Raw genomic sequence first — 15,806 nt, 5'->3', positions numbered from 1 at the left:
AGTTATGTATGTTAATTTCTGTACAAATTTTCACTAATGATTGAAAACATTTCTTTAATACATTGTTACTGTGCATGAGCGACTGGGTGAACTACTGAATGCTTTATTAGAATATATGCTGAACTAATAATGCCTTATTCATCGAACAATAGTAAAAGGAAAAGACTATGGAACCAGTTTTTTAAAAAATGCAATCATACTGATTTTCAGGACCAAGTTATGAACACAGGAAGTCCTGCATATTGAATACAGTCAGTTACATAGCATAGCATTCCAACTAGTAGAACCATAACTAATGGGGAAGAGAAGAAAAGAAAAGACAGGTTATAAAACACAATTAAGAGCACTACTTCTTCCCATCCAAAGTTGAGAAAGCATCAAAATTGTCATGTTTAAAAGGGCATAAAATAACCATTAGCAAAAAGGATGATGGAGAGGCTTCCTTTATGAGAAGGGAATTCCCTAACTGCCAACTTTTAAGCTTTGTTTGCAGTTTCTGAAGCATTGGGGAGTGGAGACTGTTGGAAACAGTTTACTAGTGTATATGGACTAATCAATATGCCAATTCCAAATAAATACCAGTAATGGAGTGTATTCTGTTTAAATGGAGATGTGCTTTATCAAAATACGTCACAAGGAAATAATAAGATCCAATGAAAGTGAATGTTAGCAACTGGTGCTTTATCCAAGGAAGTCATCAGGCAACAGATGCATCAGAAATTCTGAAGTATTTTAACATAGATGTTCCCAGACAGAGGTTTAAGGTAAAAGGAATGCTAAAGTTGAATATATATATTTTTTCTTCACTGCTGTATTTCATTAAGTTCTATGATTTTCTCTTGACTGGGACAACAGGAAATTAGTAAGGTTGATTCAGGAGATGTGTAGTTTATTTTTTCTGCTCTTTGCTACAGATTTCCTTTGTGACCTTGGGTAAGTTACAACCTCCTTCTGCCTCTTCTCTACCTTCTGAAAAATGGAAAAGATCACAGATGAAATTCAGGATTCATCCATGAATATTTGTGAGTTACTAGTCTCAGATTCTATGGTGATGCATACCATAGAAATATCTGTAAGTAACTGCCTAATATCTAACAGAGTAATAGCCTTTGTCTTTCAGCCAGGAAGAAGACACTTGTCATCTGCTACTATGACACAAGAAAATACTTTAAAAACCACTTTATTTGCTGCAAACAAACTTCTAACTCTCAGAGATGTATGTTCATAGCTTACTAACCTAGTTTCCACAGAGTTGAATTCTGAACAGGACATTTTCAGGTAAGCATTTATCTTGCGATTTTCCAGTTCTCCTAAAGCATTCACCAAAATGAAATAGTAACAAGTGACTTTACCTCAGATTTTTGTCTACTCTGAAACAACTTACATCAAGTTACAATGCTCACTCTCATAGAAAGTCTGAAGAGTCATTTCGATCTAAAATTATGATGAATACTGGCAAACAGCTCTCCCTATCAGATTTTAATGTGTAAATAAGTTAATGAAGGACTGGGTCACTACATATTTGTTTAGTGGTAGCTGAATCTGATGGCGAGATGACTGCTCATCCAACATATACATAGTGCTTTAAACAGTAACATGGAAGAAAGGCTAAAAGATAGCTTAAGTCTCAATTACAAAGATGATCTGCTGATCTAATTTATTATGCATCCCATTAAAATTCAATCTATTTTATTAGCAATATTTGTGTTAAACAATGTATTATATTATAAAAGGACAAACAGTTTGGATTAGAATGTGATAAAGTATGATGAGAGGAATATTACAAGACTTCATCCATCATTATTTCAGTGTATGTACATTACCGTAAGATCAATTTTTCAAAAATTGAAACAAAACACTTACATATTAGGAATATTATACATACAAAATACCTATAGAATTCAAACATTATCTCCTAAGAATTCATCTGAGAAACAGGACCATCCATTTTCCTCTATAGTAATATTAACTGGCTGCCACTTTTAACTTATTTTATGTTTAAATAGTATTTAATCAATCATTTTTATTAAAGAGAGAGCCTTCCAGTTTGTATGTAAAGGAAAAGTTTCATCCCTACTTAAGCCAACAGAAATACACTAGAAATTAATTTGGTCCATTTTATTTGAAGTTAATGCTCTAAGAATATTTAATATGGCAATGATTAATCTCTGGGGGAAAATTCACAATTATTAATATTAGTTTAGCATACAGGGACATTTCAAAGTCTCCTGTTTAAGATGTTTCCATATCCATGATCAAAATATACTCCTTAAAACTTAAAATTCCACTTGACCTGAACGAATGCAGAGGAACTCAATCTTACACAATGGAATTCATCCTTCAAAGCTAAAAATCTGTTGCAAGAAAAAAAGTAATTTTAAAAAATCATTGGGCAATTAAGTGATGTGTTCAGCAATTTCTCTAAAGGCAAACAAAAATGGATAGCTTAATGGAAGTGATCTTCAAATGAAGGTGAAACAGCACTGTATTCCATCATTCTGGAGTTTATTTTAGCACTCTTTTAACATAGGTGGTTACATAATAAGAAAGGAGTGGATTTCTTGTTGAGTTCTTACAGTTTCAGTCTACCAGGATTTCATAATGTCTGTACAATTTGAACACATGTAAACTTGGTCTAAATATTCTGATGTGTGTCAAGAGACTTATGCCAATTACATTTATTTGGGAAACAGTATTTATATGCTTTGGTTATACAGCATTTGGAATCATTTACTTTAACACCCAAATCCAAGATTTGTCTCAAACTGGAACATCTTGCCTCAGTTAATTTTTTTCAGGCATCTCTCTGTCTCTACAAAGATGATGAAAGGATTGCTTCAAGAAAAACAAGACAATGAACTTCTACATACAAACTGATTTGTTTTTTTAAACATCTCTTAGAATGTCCTTAAAAGATTAATTTAGTTTATAGAATCTAAAATCCTCATTAGGGGAAACTGGAATTCTTCCTGTGAGTTCAGCCAGAGAGAAAATATTGACTCATTCATATCTTTCAATTTTGTAAAGTTCATACTAACCAAAAATTCTAAATGTTTAAGGATCATTTAAAATACGGGGCACAAAGGCAGATCCCAGTTTGAAATGCTAATATATTTTATCTGGTTATGGTCATTGACTTCTTCTCTTCAGTTCTTTTGCTGCAAGATTAAAAAAAATCAGGATCTGCTAAGTACAAATGAAGTATAACCACATGAATTTCCATATCCAGCAATTCATAGAAGGGTTAAACTAAACAACCTTTGCTTTTAGAAAAAAGTCCATTTCTCCATGTTTGATATAAAGATTTTTTTTACCGTGTGCATTATGATGACACCCCAAAACTCTTTTAGCCCTTCTTCCCTTCCCCCCCAGCAAAAAAGCTCAAGTTCTTCCTCCATTCTTTGGGTTTGCCAAACAGTTCTGAATGAGGCACACTGAAGTAAAACCAAGCTTTGCGTAAGTCACAGCACACTTTTAATATTTTCTGATGTAAAGAAAGACTAGAAGCATTGTTGTTGAGACTTAAATATAGGTAACAGTCATGAAAATAGAGAAGGAAGACATTTTTCTTCTTCACAGGTAAAGACAGACAAAAACAGCTTCCCAGGAAACTGAAAGGTTTGCCCAGATAAAAGACTGATCATGAGAAAGGTCCGCATCATGAGAAAGGTCCACATTAAAGTCCAAAGTATAACTCCACAGCAGAAAACTCTGTGGCTTAAAAGATGCTTGAGGAACCTCGGTCTGGCCTAAACTTCTTATCCAAGACATAGGTACTTTGAAGTAATCTTCTTTCTGTAAAGGAAGAAAGAAAGGTGAATGCTTAAGCCTCACTTTATCCAAGTGAAATGGAGCATGTATGATTCAAGAAAAGAGAAGAAGAAAATATGAATATATGCATATTATTATACATTCCCTTGGAAAATGTACATTTAACCTCTGAAAATAACAGAGGGTATGTCTACACTTGCACCCTATTTTGAAATAGGGATGCAAATGTAGGCATTCGAAATAGTAAATGAAGCCAGGATTTAAATATCCCGCACTTCATTAACATAATCACGTCTGGGTGCCATTTCAAAATCCCGCTATTTCGAAATAAAACTCCCTGTGTAACTGCATTATTTAGAGAGAAAACCCTTCTCTTGAAATAACTGTTTTTCCACATACAATGAGGTTTACCAGTTATTTTGAGAGAAGGGTTTTTTCTCAAAATAATGCTGTTACACAGGGCGCTTTATTTTGAAATAGCGAGATTTCGAAATAGCGCCCGTATGCGATTATGCAATGAAGCGCAGGATATTTAAATCCCAGCTTCATTTACTATTTTGAATGCCTACATTTGCATCCCTATTTCGAAATAGGGTATAAGTGTAGATATACCCTTAGCTACCATTCTTAACTCAAAAAATAATTTGTAATACTTCAAGAATAAAGTCACATTACTTTCTACTTTTGGAAATTAACATTTTCTAGTGCTGCCTCTTATCCCCATGTGTGAATCTCCAGCCATTTGTTACTTAGTGTTTGAGATGAAGCTGACTCTGAGTTCAGTCCATAATAAAAAGCACTAAACCTTCCTATTTCATATAGGCTTTGCCTACACTGAATTTTTGAAGCAGAAAATATGCTAATGAGGGACTCATTAGCATAAGTCATGATATCATTAGCATATTTTCTGCCATTTCTTTTTGCACAAGGAGTTTTTGCGCAAAAAAAGAGCAGTGTAGCCACTTCTGTTTTGCGCAAAAACCCTGTTTTGTGCAAGATCCTTATGCTTCTCCAGGACAGACAAAGATCTTGCACTAAATGGGGTTTTTGCACAAAACAGAAGTGGCTACACTGCTTCTTTTTGTGCAAAAAACCCTTATGCAAAAAGAAATGGCAGAAAATATGCTAATGACATCACAACTTATGCTAACGAGTCCCTCTTTAGCATATTTTCTGCCACAAAAACTTGCAGTGTAGACGTGTCTTAGGATTTTATCCAAAACTGTATTATATTGGTCCTACCTGGTTTGCAGGAAGAAGGCACTCTTTTTAATCATTCTATCCACAGAATATTTGTTTCCAGGCAAAACAGAAGACATGCTTGCAGGTCTTGCTTATTTGTGACAGCACAGCACAACAAAGTTACAGTTCAGTTTATTCTTTCAGTTAGGAAAAAATGATAACCTCACAGATCCCTTATGGTCCAAAGTTAACAAGGTTTTAAAATCTATTCAGAGAGCTCTGATGTCCAGCATAAAGAAAGGAGACATGGTATTTTAGCAGCTAAGTCTACAGGACTGCAGCTGGAGTTGTTGAATCCCATTAAATGAGATATTCTGCTACTGAGCCTTTACTGAATTGTTTTCACGTTCAAAACACTTTACAAAATAATATCTAATTGTTCCTTCCACTTGTCTTGTGGCATACATATTCTTGATTTACAGTGGTAGACAGTGACTTGGAAACTAATTACTTTGCCCAGGACTTCAGAAAAAGTCATTGTCTGAAAGCCTGATTCACAGTCTTTTGCTCAAATTACTAGACAATACCTTTCATTTCCTAACACATTAGCATTCCACAGGTTTGGGAAGGAGGAGCATTACAAACTCTCTAGGCTTTGGTTATTCCTGGGAAAAACAGAGACTAGCACAGAGATAAATGTTTTAACAGGAGTGGAGGATTTACTCTGCTCCTTCACTTGTTAGATTAATCAATGACTTAAGGCTTAATTCCTCCCTGCCCCCCAAATAATGTTGGTTCTAATGTTGCTAATAGAATCAAATAATTATAAAACTGTTATGTAGTTTTTGTTGTTGTTGTTTTGTTTCTGGCTTAGAATCCCATATTTTAAAGGTTTCCTGACAGCAAACATTTTATCAAAGACTTATAACTACTGGGTTTTCCTTTCAGTTCCCCTGTATTTGTGTCACTGTGTTTAATTTTCTCATGACTACAGGGAAATCTAGCAAGAACTAGAGGTCTATGGGAAACTGTGGATGAGTGCCTTGCTGATCTGTCTATATATGAAGGGAAGGGACCTATATAGAATATATTCCTGCCCACTGTGTGTGAACCTTTTGAAGAAGTTCAGAGCGATGCAATTCAAGGAGCTGTCAGAGGGACCTCTGCAATTCCCCTCCCTCCCCCGCCATGTAACAAATGAAAACCTGAGTTTAAGGTGGTTTGCTGTATAGGGAATTGCTGCTACATTCTTCTGTCTCTGAAATTTATTGAGCAATCAGATGATTCTCTCTTTTCTGATCCATTTCCCCCCGGTTTAGTGAGAAGAGATATAACAGTGCTGTCTGATGATAAGCTGTATAGAACAAGATCAAGAGCGAGCCTTCCAAACTGTGAGAAGTTTTAATTTATTTATTCTTAGTGACATCTGACACGTGCTATACCCAAAATAGTGATTAGCCAAATAAGCTTCTCACCACATGAATGTTCCATACCAGGCAGATTCTTATCTCATTCTGACCCCATTAGTATGTGAGCACCTTCCAGTGGCACATTAAACAATCTGGTTAGTATGTCAGGCTTTTGTTGTCTCATCTGCTCCCCAGGGGGAGATGAATGAACACTGGAATATTTTGTTGTGGTAGGAGTTTGTTTGTAACTAAAACATAGATGTGTTTCTGCGTTTCTTAGGGAAAGCAACGTCAAAGAAATTCACCTGATCTTTGGAGCCAAAGGAGGTGAGATTTGTAACGGTCCTTAGCTACTCAGGGAGGCCATTCCACAGTCTCAGGTCACTCCACCAAAAAAAGCTGTTTCTAACACAGACAAGCTTTACCCTTGTTCTGCCACCAGAATTGTGGTGTTCCTGGCCACAGTCTTCATTCCAATGCTTCAGGCAATCTTTTGGCTACTTTAGACCCGGACCACTGAGCACTTTGCAGATAGGAGCTGAGACCTTTACTGGGGCTCAAAATTCTAAGGGAAGAAAGTGGAGAACAGCAGGGGGCTCATAGTAACCCATGTTGCTGAGTAGACATACTGCATAGTTCAATATTGGTTGGAGTTTTCTAAGCACAAGAGGCTTCATGCCAAGGCATATGACATTGCTGTATTCCAGCTAAGAGAAAACTAAAGCATCATCTGCCAAGATGGCACAAAGACTTTTCACCAATTAGAGATGGCTGCAAGCATTACTTGCACTTAATGTGTACCAGTGAGGAATCCAACATCACTCCTGAACTACTGACTAGTTGAGGATACAATCCCTCAGCCAAAGACAGAACATTCTGTGCCAGCAACCTCTTCAAAATACTTTCCTGTGCTCAACAGACTTACCCCAGTCTTGCCTGAGTTTAGCATTAACCAGCAGTTCTTGACCCCATTTTTTAGGATTTGTAACTCTGATAAACAGATTTTAGGGAAGGGTAAAACTTCACTTTCTGACACAGATGTATTATTTTAGATCAAGTAAATATTTAGGACATAGTTGTAGCATCGACAAAGAAACCCAGAAAGATGTAATCCCACAATCTGGGGAAATGGAAGGGAGGTAAATAAGCTTTCTATGTTTACAAGAAATCTAAAGGTCCATAAGTCTGGTCTATACCTAAAACCTAGAACACCCTAGCTACATTGCACATGTCTGTTAAAACAATTCACATCCTGTGCAACATAGTTAGGTTGACTTGATTCTTGTGGTAGACACTGCTAGGTCAACAGGTTCTTCTACTGACTTAACTACCTACAACAGTGGGGGGGAAAAACCATCATTGTAGAATTTAAGCTACCTCACTAATGTGCCATTGTAGCATTCATGGTGTAGACATACCCTTAGTATGTGCACAAGGAATGAAATATGTCCTTTTAGGGTTTCTCTCAACTCTGCTACAATCAAGAATCACAAATGAGTTTGTTTTAAACTCCAGATACCTTGGATAAATCAGTTGTCCCCAGGATGTTGAAAGCAATGAGGAGACAACACATCAGCCAAGCATTATTACCTTCCATTGATATGGAACTTCTTTCCAAGATAGCACAAGGAAAGTGTTTTGTAACATTAGGGACTAGGGATGCCAAGGAAGGTTTTTGCTTAGGTTTGTTTTTTCCAGGAAGTATCCTTTATAAAGAATAATTTAAGTCTTCGAAGCTGCTCATTAGATATAGTTTGTTAGTCACCCATTCCAATAAGAAGGGTGTGCATATGTGGGAAGCATGTTGGGGAAAGGAGAAGTTAATCTGTACCAGATTTGAACCCAGAATTTCAGATTGCCCACTGTTGCCAGTTCAGATGCTCTACTAGTGACCAAAGAGGTGCTGTCACAATAGGGCTAGAAAAGCTTAAGGCTTCTAGCTTATGAAGCAACAATATCATTCTTACCTCTGCCAACACTCCATGAATATTCAGTAGTCCTGCCTCTGGATGGTGCAGATGAGTTGAGGATGAAGTACTTCTTAAAAGGTCAGGAGATGTGGCCTCTTGGTTTTCTTTCCTGCTTGATATGAGGTGACCAATTCAATCACAGATTTACATAAGCCATCTCCTTTCTTTGCTTCTTTTATACAGATTTGTCTTAGCTAGGTAGATAGGTAGGTAGGTAACATTTTTAGTATAGGGAAGTCCAGAGATTTTAGCTAAAATGTATCCACCCCAACTAGTAACACATCTGCCCTAGAACTGAAAAAATGGCAGAATTTGACCTGCTATGGATGTGCACGTTTTGACATTTGTCAAAGAAAATAATCCTACACAAGCTGAGCTACAGGCCATCACTTTTGCAATTCTTCAGTTCTATTTTACTTAGGTTCATTGTGAAGATGTTGGCCACCCTAAAATAGAACTAGAAACTGGCAAAGGCGATTGTTTCTCTGTAGCCCAGTTTGCATAAGGTTATCTCCTATGCATGTATTAAGAATAATACAGGATTTTGTCTTATATTACTTTTAATACATGGTCTGACTAGCCACAGATTAATTTATTTTCTGTTAGGAATGATTTTCTTAGCCATTAATTACTAGAGCCTCTTCTTCTAAACTGAGCATATTGAGGCAGCCTACATGAGGGGAGCCGACAACCAACTTCTAATTTCTTCTCCTGAAGCTCCAGCATGGGGTTACAGAGGAAATTGTTCAGCAGCATGAAGAGTTGATTTTCTCTCATGATGAGTTACTGTTCAGAGTTTGAGACGTTCAGATACCAGAGGCAAGGACTCTATTTAAAGCTCAGAACAATAAGACATTCCAGTCTTTAGGTGTGTTGCTGAGACCACAGATGTATAGGAGGCTCCCCCCCACAAGCTGCCATTGTCTCAGACATGTTGTCAGTAGGCTCAGGCAGGACAGCCTTCATCTCTTATGGCCATTCCACCAGTTTGGTGACCTAGAAAGATCAGATGGGAAGGTACTTGGGGCCACATACCATCATAACATGCTAGATAGTTCTTATGCATCAGGAGTAGGCAGCAAGATATAGTTACAGTAATATGGTTATTTTCCCTTATAGGAGGAGTTTGGTGCTCACTCACACCTCTGAAGTATGAGCCTGGTATTACGAAGAACCTCTGTAGACAAAGGTTGGTGGAGCAGAATGGGTTCCCTGATTCCAAAGTCTCTGCAAGGGTGTCCATAACCATACCTGAGGCTGAGTCGATGACGGGTTTCTCCAACTACTCCATGAACTGAATGAGGGAGAGGCAATATTAGAAGTGAGAACACAGGCCTCCATATGACCTGCCTCATTGAGCATGAGCCCACTCAACAAAATTATAGCCTCATTTAGTTCTCTATGAGGTCCAAAAGCTTTTGGTGCAAGGCTCTAAAAGAGCCTTCTTTGCCATTTTAAAGGGCAAGGTGAATAAGGAAAGGCAGAAGTTAGTTATATTATTCAGTATGCAGCTGCTAGGTGAGGCCTGCCAACTGTCTTAGCCTTTGTTTCTATACTAATATGAAAATTCAAAAGTTAATCTGAATTAAAATACTTTAAATACAAGTTCTTTTACCTTGCAATGAACCACTTACATTATTAAAATGGAAAGCCCATTACCTGTGTTTTATATTTAACTATTTACTTTGCATACATTTTGCAATTTCAATCTTGGACAAAGATAAACTAAAATTTAACTATAAACAAATGAAGTCACATATTCAATCTTATTTTTAGGTTCTCACTCTGCAATGGGGTACGTCTACACTACACACTTATTTTGGAATAAGCTATTCCAGAAGAAATACTCCAAAATAGCTTATTTTCAAAATAGCATATCTACACTACAGGGAAGCCTTGGAATTAGTCCAAGGCAAGCTCTCCTAATGTGGATGTGCTACCTTGATTTAGAGCACCAGGAAGCACTACGCAGTAATTACTTTGAATGGGCCGGGGAGGAGCTATTTCAAAATAGCAGCAATGAAGCTCCCACACTACAGCTATTTTGAAATAGCAATTTCAGAAGAGGCGTTATTCCTCGTGGAAAGAGGTTTACAGAAGTTGGAATAAGCCATCCGTTATTTCACATTTATTTCAAAACAAGAGAATTGCTGTGTAGACGCTTGCGTTGTGATATTGGAATAACTGCTGTTATTCCAAAATAATGCTGCTATGTACATGCACTCTAACACAACAGTTCAATGTATAGGTTGAAAACACGCCAAGGAGACAGATATGGATAAATTAAATACTATTTTCTTTTGGATTTTTCTCAGTAAGTCAATTGAATAATTTGTGTTAGTCTTAAAATTTAGTGAAACATTAATTTTTACAAAGAAAACAGATAGGCAGAAAACATTAGAATCTTCAAAAAGTAAGTGAAGTTATCCCTGTAGGAGACAGATATAGGCAAGAGAAGAATCAGGCCCCTCAGTTCTGGGCCAAATTTGTCCCTAGGCTATCCTGTGAAACTACCTGAGACCAGTAGCCAAATTCAGAGATTTGCTCAGGTTGTCCTGCCAGAGAAATGTGCTCAGAAGAATTTTCTTTCAGGGAACAAGCATTCTTTGAAGAGCATTTTATGGAACTGTTGTTAAAACTTGCAGGTTTTTACCTTAGATTTTATTGGTACCTAAAATTGGTTGTATGCAGTTGCTAAAACAGAAATTAAAAAAAAAAAATGATTCAAGCACAAAACCAATAAATTGCATTTATAAAGTTAATCATAGCTATAACTGAATACAGAGGATTTAGTATAGATCACTTTGCTAAACCACTTTTTCAATGGCAGCGGTGAACGTATACTAGTGTACTAGCTCCCTATTTTTACCTATCATTCCAACCAGTGAAGAGGTCCACATTTAAATCAGGAGTTGGACAGTTTACATGTTTTCTCTTTTGCAAAGCCTTTATAGGTTTTCTTCTTCAATAAAAACTTAGTTTCAGAGATACAATTGAAAATACTGCATTCACTTGTTACTAATGACAGTAATTAATATATATTGTAATAGACTGGAATGTACAAATATATAGAGCTGAGCAAAACTCAGAATTTCCCATCTCAGGGGAAATTCAAAGATTTTGAAATTTTGCTTTATGCTTAATTGGGAAAAAAGTCACCATTGTATTTCTCACAAAATATTTCATTAGGGGTAGGAATCAAAATGAGCACAGGTGGCAAAGAGGTAGAGCCTTTATCCTGCACTCTCTCAACATCCATACTTCCTGTACTTCTCCAACCCCCTGTGCATCTCATAGGCACAAACACTCCCACACAGTGCTCAAATTCCCTATATTTATTAGCTGTGCACCAAAGAAAAGTCATAAGAACTCAAAGTATTATAAGAACTGACATGTGCGGGGACAACTGCATAAGTCAAAACAAATCAAGTAAAAATGAAAAATTCAACATAGTTGAAATAAAATCGATCTGACATATTTTTCCAAAACAAAAAGTCAGCAAAGTAGATACCCGCTGAATGTTTTGATGTTGTCAAATTGGCATGTTCTCCTTGGAAAAAAACCTCTTCCATCAGAAAATTTTCAACTAACCCTATTGCAAAGTCTGTTCCTTCATTGTTTGGGACAAACTCTTTCAACAGCATAAAAAGAAATGTCAGATGACAAAAACTGCATTTAGAAACCTATTAGCATGGACTGAACTATATGATGCATTCCTAAGTCTCCCTTGGCAGGAGAGCACTGATTTTTCTTCTGCCTTCCTAAAGTCTTCTTTGTGCTATTCAATAACAAGGGAGGACAGGCCATGAGACTAAAGTCAGAAATCCCAGGAACTGTGGGTAACAAAGCTTTCTTCTCTCCAACCTTGCTCTGCCTCTCGTAGCAATTCAACTATTGAGAAGGACTGTTCCCTGAATCAGATGATCTGTTGGTTTGGTTTTTTTAACATCATTCTTTAAAAAATGCTTTTTGTTTAAAGTGAAAATTTTTCATATTTCTCCCTACTTTTTAACAATGGCCAAAAGAGAGGAAAAAGAAAACGAAATAACACTGCTATTTATACTCCAATTATCTCTACTAATTGGCCAGTAAATGGTGTTTGAGGCCTTTTCTTTCTCCAGTTTAACTCCACCTCTCCTGACAACCAGCTATGAGAGATCCAAATGGGGGGGTGGGGGGGTGGGAGGGAACACAGATAAGAAAGCAGTTTGTACTCAATTCAAAACAAATGTCTTCCACTTAAACATTCTGATGTGCTACCACACCAGTGATTATAGCTATATACTATATTCATCTAAAAAGACTTCAAGATCACTCTTTCCCACAAAATCTGTGCTTTTAGCATATTGTGATGCTTAGCTGACTCAAGAGTGGAAAGGCAGAGCTTTCAAGCTTAGGATTTTTTTTATTTTTAGGACTTTGTTTATTCTTAAACTTTGAGAAATGTTCCAATGCCCATTTAGGTCTGTCAGGTTAAACATACTAGATGATGGTATATGTTTTGAGGCTCCAATACTAACCAGGCACCACTATCTGAATCAGAGAAATATATATTTATTCATACCAAAAAGTACCTTAAGGGTTCTGCTGGGAAACACCTGCTAGAGATCTGCACTCCCCATGTAAAGATACATAATTGCCATCTAGTGGCTGAAAAGTGGCACCTCAGGAAGCTGTACCCTTATTTTTGGCTTGTGTTACTTTTTCTTGTTTTTCATTTTAAGGCCCCTTAGAACTCCTGACGTTAGTAGAAACCATAGATCAATTGCAAAATTCAGATATTGATAACATAGGAGAAGTAGTAATCTCTCATCTAAAGCTGTTTTCCAATTCTCTGTCCCTGTACACATGTTCTTGGAGAATCAGCTTGTGAAAGTACAATATTCTAATGGACACCTTTAAATGTATTTTCTTTAAAATTAAAAGTCTTTAAAAGTATAAAAGACAAGCTTGATCTACTTGCCTTCCAGACTTGTAAAACATGAAATATTTGCAGGGATTTCTAAAGAAACTTTATACCACTATACGGAAAATGAAATTAAAATCTTTAAGAGTGGATGCTAGTGCTAAATGAGAAAAATACATACTTGCATCTGAAACTGAAAATTACTATAAAACAAAAAAAGGATAAGTGTTTTGAAGAACATCTAAAAGACAAGACTGAATTAGGTACATTCTATAACGTGGTGGGCAAAAGGGCCTCCGCAGGCCGGATCCGGTCAACGGAGGCCCTGCCGCTTCCCTGCCTGCAGGCCAAATAGGGAGAAAAGCACAAGATTTCCTCCATCCTGCCAGGAGTGCACGGCACTTAGAAGCACCACACGCTCCTGGCAGGGCAGGAGGAAACTTTGCACGCTCCCCCGCCCCGACCCGATTGGCCTGGGGGCAAAAGGTGGAGCGTGCAAACTCTCCTCCCACCACCAAGGGCATGAGTGCCTAGAGGAAACTGGAGGGGGGGGGGGGAGTAGGGGGTGCAAAGACTTCATGTACTCCCCCACCCCCAGACCAATCATGGTCTGTGGGCAGGGATGCAGGGAAGTATTCTGGCTCCGCCCCTTCCATTTAAGGCCCTGCCCAGAACACTAAAGAGCAATTGGAGGGATCATTGCCAGGTTAGGACTGATGTACATTGCTAGGGTGCTGTGAAGAAGTCTGAATTGCCATTAGGCTGCCTGTGGCACAGCTGTAGCATCTGCTATTTTACTTTTCAGGGCTCTTGAATTTGTACATACGCTATAGTTGGGAAAGTAAAATCTTTTCAATCTCCAAATGCCAGATCTAGATCCTCCATTTCTTGAGGATGCATTAAAGCTACTTGCTCTGAAAGACGTCATTGTCCAGGCTTTTTCAACTGTGAGATCAGCAACGGGACATTTTCCTTCCAACAGTGGCACCCTAGGAAGCTGTCCCCTTATTTCTGATTTGTGATACTTGTTCTTATTTTTCATTTAAGGCCCTTGAGAACTCCTGGCATTAGTCAAAACCAGTAGATCAATTGCAAAGTTCAGATACTGATAACTTGGGAGAAGTAGTAACCTGCCTCACTCCATCCTAAGTCCACTACCAGACAATTATATCTAGGATATCTCCATGAACAGAGATTTTATACTTTACTTGCACTTTATTATTCTGAAGTCTACACAGCAATAATCATGCTTTTGAGAAGACAAGCTGCCTCAATAGCTACGCTTGTGCCTTCCACACACATCCCCTCCCCACTTACCGCCAGGATCCTATGCAAGGAGTGAAGGGAACAGGATCCTCTTGGTGTCTCCTTGTTGAGCAGCTGAATGAGGAACATGATTACAAGCCAAGCAAGCAGTTTAGAAAGAGTCACCAGCCATGCCTTGCTTACCCACTACTGCCTCACGCAGCTAGGAAGTGTTTCTGCAGTGACACAAGAAACTGGTGAAACCGTCTATACATGTGCCTCTCCTCTCCTCCAATCTATGCTGGCCACTCACCAGTAGCACATCACCCATGAAATAACCATACAAGAGCAACTCTTGGAGCGTCCACTGGTTTTGTTTTGCTCACCATCTTTGTTGCTTGTCACATGCAGCTGGAACGGTGTTCCCACCCTAGAGAGATCTTCCATCAGTTTCAGGGGCTGATCCCATAGATGGGAAATCACTATCTAGTAGAGATAATCCATCCTCAAAAAAGCTGTTTGATCCAAGGACCATCATTCAGAATTTCAGGAGACTGTTTTGGCCAGACTAAAGCATATGTTTCTTGTCACAATGCTCTTTGGATCTGGGTTTATAGGAGTTCTAAGGGAATCTCTTGAAATGTATAACTACTGTTTTGTTGCTCATTTCTTCAAATACAGTGATGACACATGAATCTTTCAAGATGTCAACTTGGTTTTAAGTCTTAAGTTCTGAAGTTTCTGGTTGCCCGTGTTATATCTCTTAACTTTTCTTCTTGGTAGCTGGATGTTACCAAAATTTGGTGCAAAATTTTACAAAGAGGGCTACTCATCTGAGCTAGGAAAACTGTGCACCATCAGTGCACTATATTCTGGGGAGATGCTCCATGAAAAAGATTTATAATCTTTTAAAGTAGAAAACTTTAAAATGTGGCAAAATGCATCAGATAAAGTGAAATCAAAGCTATATATTTTATTGATATTGTTGGAAAAGGCATCAATAATTCATGCAACACAAATCTGTTTTTAGTGTCCAAGAACTGCCAAAATTATTTTATAGTTTAGCTAGTAGTACTTGGGAAAGTACACAATGTTCCAAAAGGACCTATAATTTTGGTTAAGGGATTATTGGTTTGTTGGGTTAGAGATGCACCAAACAAGTCAATAACAGTGTCAGAAATTCTAGGGCACAGGAAACTCAAAGATGACCAAGTATTTAGTTCTAAAGGCAGTTTAATATTTAGTTCATGCTATTATATTAACAAGATCTTTAAAAATCTAGCAAGTCCTCTCACCTCCTGAATTTAGGATTACTTAGGATAC

The 15,806-nt window shown here is 37.6% G+C and overlaps 1 protein-coding gene across 3 annotated transcripts in view; it reads right to left on the bottom strand.

Moving 5' to 3' along the window:
• Nucleotides 1-15,806, bottom strand: part of FMN2 (formin 2) — a 242,297-nt gene that overhangs the window by 161,709 nt on the left and 64,782 nt on the right. The gene's annotated exons all lie outside the window — the stretch shown is intronic.

The sequence above is a fragment of the Pelodiscus sinensis genome, chromosome 3 (genome assembly GCF_052426305.1).
Source record: "Pelodiscus sinensis isolate ZL-2025 chromosome 3, ASM5242630v1, whole genome shotgun sequence".
In the NCBI taxonomy this organism is placed as follows: domain Eukaryota; kingdom Metazoa; phylum Chordata; order Testudines; family Trionychidae; genus Pelodiscus; species Pelodiscus sinensis.
Note: the sequence above shows the minus strand (reverse complement) of the source record. Positions and strands in the feature narration are given on the sequence as shown.